Raw genomic sequence first — 5576 nt, 5'->3', positions numbered from 1 at the left:
TGGCCATTCTGAGGTTGTCAGGATGAATACATAGGTTTTCTTATGGGATAACATAAGTTCTATAGCTTTTTAAACTTTTTTTGACTCTATTTTTCTTTTATTCTTCTGACTGGATCATTTCAAAGTATCTGTTTTTGAGCTCACTGATTCTTTCTTTAGCTTTGATGAAGTGTGTTCATTCACTCTTTTTGTTTTTTTTTTTTTTTTTTTTTTTTTTTTGCCAATACTTAACTGTTTTGATTACTAGAGATTTGTAATATAGTTTGGAATCAGGAAGCACGATGCTTTGTTCAAGACTGCCTTGTATTTGGGGTGTTTAGTGGTTCCATACAAATTTTAAGATTATCTGTCCTATTTTTGTGAAAAATGCCATTGGGATTTTGATAGGGACTGCATTGCACCCTAGGTTTCTTTGGGTAGGATGGACATTTTAACAATATTAGCTGTTTCAATCCATGAGCATGGGATATTTTTCCAATTTTTGTGTCTCCTTCAATTTCTGTTGTTAATGTCTTATAGTTTTCAGTGTATAGTTCTTTTGCTTCCTTCATTAAATTTATTCACAGGCACTTTATTCTTTTTGATGGAATTGTAGATGGGATTGTTTTCTTAATTCTCTTTCTGATACCTGGTCATTAGTGTATAGAAATACAACAGATATTTTGGGTATTGATTTTGTTTGAAGAGACATTCCCCCGCCCCGAATGCTCTTGGCACCCTTGTCAAAAAGAATCTGACCACATTTGTGAGAACCTGTGACAGGGCTCCTTACTTTAATTAATTAATTAATTAATCAATCAATCAATCATATAATTTATCATCAAGTTAGCTAATAGAGTGTATACTGTTTGCTCTTGGCTTTGGGAGTAGATTCCCATGATTCGCTTACATATAACACTCAGCACTTATCCCAATAAGTGCCCTCCTCAGTGCCCATCACCCATTTCCCCTGCCCTCCTCACGTGACCCCATCAACCCCCAGTTTGTTCTCTGTATTTAAGAGTCTCTTATGACTTGCCTCCCTCTCTGTTTGTAACTATTTTTTTCCTTTCCTTCCCCCATGGTCTTCTGTCAGTTTTCTCAACTTCCACATATGAGTAAAAACATGATGTCTTTTTCTGACTGACTTATTTCACTTAGCAATACACTCCAGTTCCATCCATGTTGTTGCAAATGACAAGATTTCATTCTTTTTCACTGCCAAGTATATTCCATTGTATATATAAACCACGTCTTTATCCATTCATCAGTTGATGGACATTTGGGCTCTTTCCATAATTTGAGAATTGTTGAAAGCACATGCCCATACGCGTCAGCACTTGTATCCTTTGGATAAATTCCTAGTAGTGCTATTGCTAGGTCATAGGGTAGTTCTATTTTCAACTTTTTGAGGAACCTCCACACTGTTTTCCAGAGCAGCTGCACCAATTTGCATTCCCACCAGCAGTGCAGGAGGGCTCCCCTTTCTCCGCATCCTCACCAGCATCTGTTGTTTCTTGAGTTGTTAATTTTAACCACTCTGACCTGTGTGAGGTGGTATCTCAGTGTGGTTTTAATTTGTATTTTCCTGATGATGAGCGATGTTGAGCATCTTTTCATGTGTCTGTTAGCCATCTGGTTGTCTTCTTTGGAAAAGTGTCTATTTATATCTTCTGTCAGGGCTCTTTATTTTCATAGAAGATATAGAAAACAAGTAATGTATTAGTTTTCTAAGGCTGCTGTAACAGAGTACCATAAACTGGGTGGCTTAAAACAGTAGAATTTTTTTTTCTCTAATAGTTTTAGAGGCTGAAAGACTGACAGCAAGATGTCAGTAGGGCCATTACTCCCTTCTATGGCTCTTGGGGAGAGGCTTCCTTGCCTCTTCTAACTTATGATGGTGGCTGGCAATTTTTGACATTCCTTGGCTTCAAGATGTACCACTCTGATCTCTGCCTCTGTCTTCATGTGACTTCTTCCTTGTGTATCTTTGTCTCTGTGTCTGTTCTTACAAAGCCACCAGTCATACTGGATTTAGGGTCCACTCTAATCCAGTGTGGCACCTTCTTAACTAAGTATATGTGCAAGTACATCGATTTTTAAATAAGCTCACGTTTTGGGGTTTTGGGTGGATGTGAATTTCCGAGTGAGTTTCCTGACTTCAGGGCTGTGAAGATGCGTACATATCCATGTGGAGTATAGGTGGAGGATGGCAGTCAACTGAGGAGGTAAGGAATGGCCCACTTAAAGCAGTTGAAAATACTACCCCCCCCTTTCTTTCTCTGCGCTCATGCATACGTGCACACACACACACCCCTGGAGCTACTGAAATTAGGTTTGCTGGTTGCCAGCTTGGGATACCTCATGGGCCTGAGTAAAATAAAAGTCATTGGAGACTCTGACTGCTGGGTGGGGTAATGGATTGAAGGGGGGCATGCATGGGAGGTGGGAGAATATTGAAGAAGTTTCTCTAATTGGGCATTGTTTGGTATATTTTAAAAGGCAGGATCCTGGAAAGTGAAGATACTTAATTCTAGTTTAAACAGATCTCAGGAATGCATTGGGGGTATTTCCCCCTCCCTACCTTTATTGGCATATAGGGATCACATCTTTGTTGACTTACTGAACCGCAGTGACTGGTAATATTTTGTCAGGAATTTTCACTTTCTGCCAGAAGGTGGCAGCATTGTCAAACAGCAGGAAGCTTGCTGGGGATGCCAGACACTCTTCGTTTGCTTGGGGACCTATGGAATGAAAGGCAGTCTCCTGTCACCAGGCTAGGTTCTGCTGCCTCCCCTCCCCCACTTCTGCCTTCCTTCCCCTTTCAGCTTCCTCCCTGCTGGGTTAACATGGAATGGGCTGAGAGAAATGGGGTAATGGCAGAGAGGGTTAACACTGGTTTCCTTTTGTATCCTCAGAGTAGAATCTCCCTCTTAAACACTACGTTGATTGTATTATAAATGGCTTCCTTAAAGATCTCTGGGAGGTAAGACCTGAATTATGGGGAACTTAGAGCTATTTTCAATGTTTCAGAAAAGCTATACCTTAGTAAAATGTCAGCGGCTTATGCTGGGATCATTATGGATTCGATGATACATCTGATTGTCTCATGCTGAGCAAAAGCCCTGATTAAGAGTTTTGAATGTCTTTTAATAAGCAGAGATATATTATTTCTAAATAAATTCAGCCAAGCAATTAATGTGGGATTCACCCTCGTGATGGAAACAAAGCTTGTCTTCAAACACTTGGGAGAGGTTTGTGTTCGGTTCATGCAGACAGCTGCACAATCTGGGTTTGGAGTTTCTAGCTTTGCGACCCTCTGGTAGATAATTCCAGTTCTCTGAGCCTCATTTTTCCCATTTATTGAATTGTTATTGGATCAAATTAAATAATGTACATGAAGAACATATCGCAGTGCCTGGCACGTAGGGGATACTTAGTAAGCTTTCCTTGAAATCACTGAACTCAGGGCAGCAGTAACGTTAGGTTTTAGAGGCCTGCTGTGTACTTGATACTGTGGCCATAGGAAGACTCAAAAGCAGCGGATGAGAAGAACACTGGGGTTCTCTGGTCTGAGTCTGGGACGTTTAAATCACTCTTTTAAGTTTTAGGTATTCTTGGGCAATTGAGCATATTGAAAAAATGTCCTCTCTCTCTGGAGTGGGGGACTCCAGGCGAGATGGTACTTTCCTTACACAGTTCACAGCATGTAATAGAGTGCACAGTACGAGTTGTTAAAAAGAAAAGCAAATCTCAGTGGGTCTTTGCATTTGAATAAAGTTAGCCCTCAGTTACCTGAGGTTGGCATGGAGGGCAAATCTTGCTTTTAGTCTGCATTGCCCTCATTGTCACAGAAGAAACCAGACAGCGATTTGTTACCATTATTCACCCTCACTCATTTCTACAGAGGTGTGCAGCCTGCCCTAAAATATGACAGTAGAGATAAAGGAGTGTGTGAGCCTGAATGAGGGAATGGTCAGGGCAAGTCCCCCTTAGCTCTCTCTGGGCCAGCAGATGGCGGATGTGCTCCCCACCTGTCTCCTCCGCATGCCTGGAGCACCAGCAGGAGGGTCTTCCAACCATAGCTCAACGCAGACAGGTGCTGGAGGCTCATCTTGTTCAGCGGCCTCTGTATACTTGAACTCCTTTGATGACGTTGCTTCTGGAGAGCTACTAGAAAATCCCCAAGTGGGATCTGAGACCCGCATTTTGTCCTGTGTCCTCCCCCTCCCCCACCCCCAGGACTTTTTCCTTCTCATGAGAAGAATGGACTTTTCGGGCTCTGCTCTTCCTGGCTTGTTCTCACCTTGGATACATTATATTCCCTTATGTTCCTTCTAGACGCAGCTCCTTTCCACCCCAATAAGGGAGGAGGATTATGCAAATTCTAAGAACACAGTTTCAGTAGTTTCTAATAGTTCCTTTTTATTAAAAATTTTTAATAGTCTTTTTTTAAAGAAAAATGCAAGTTAATAGTTCTTTTTAAAATAATTATGCGAATGGTTCTTTGTTTAAAAGTCTCTTTTTTATTGGTGGCGTAAGCTCCCGATTCAGTGTGTGGATCTAGGTATAGATTTCCACAGAGGATTAGGGCCAAGCCCTGTCATGAAATGAGTTGCTCCCCATTGCTTCCTGAGTGCGTGTGCACAAGACGCCGGGCACTGGGCGGCAGGAGTGAGCCAGACACCCTCAAGGAGCTTCCGTTTTAACCAGCTGTCATCTCCGGAAGGTGAGGGAGGGTTATCTATTGCCGCATAACAAATTACCCCAAAACACAATGGCTTCAAGTAGGACACATTTAACTTGTATTTCCCTGTTATTGCGCGTCAGGGATGTGGGAGTGGCCCTGCCTCTGGCTGGGGGCCTTTCATGTGATTGCATTCTGAGGGTGGCAGAGGCCACAGCCTTCGCAAGGCTTGCCTGAGGCCAGAGAATCTGTTCTGAAGCTGCCTCTCTCACACCGCTCTTGGCAGGACAGGAGGCCTCAGTTCCTTACCGCGTGGGCCTTTCCATAGGTGGCTCGAGTGTCCTCAGGACATGGCAGGTGAGAGGCAAGTTTCCATTTTTTCTATGATGGAGTCACATGCTGTGAATTCTGTCACCTTGTATTTGTTAGAAATTAGTCGTTAAGGCCAACACTCACTCCTCCTTCATCTCCTGCGGGGAGGAAGACCAGAGACTTTGTGGACTTATTTTATTTATTATTATTTTTTAAATGTTCATTTGTTTTAAGGGAGACAGCATGTGTGCACGTGCGAGTGGGTGAAAAGCAGAGAGAGAAGATGGAGAGAGAATCCCAAGCAGGCTCTGCACTGTCTGCACAGAGTCCAACACGGGGCTCAATCTCACGAACTGTGAGATCGTGACCTGAGTTGAAATAAAAAGACACTAACTGACTGAGCCACCCAGGCGCCCCCAGACTTATTTTAAAACCACCACATAGATGTATAATTTTGTGTTTGTACATCTTTCAAGGCCATGACTCCTCAGGATGCAAAGGCATCCTTGTGCCCACATATCCATTCATTCATTTGTTCATTTGTTCGTTCATTCATTCATTCATTCATTCAACAAATACTTACTGAGAACCCACTACC

The sequence above is a fragment of the Crocuta crocuta genome, unplaced genomic scaffold (genome assembly GCF_008692635.1).
Source record: "Crocuta crocuta isolate KB4526 unplaced genomic scaffold, BGI_CrCroc_1.0 scaffold119, whole genome shotgun sequence".
NCBI classification, from domain to species: domain Eukaryota; kingdom Metazoa; phylum Chordata; class Mammalia; order Carnivora; family Hyaenidae; genus Crocuta; species Crocuta crocuta.
Note: the sequence above shows the minus strand (reverse complement) of the source record.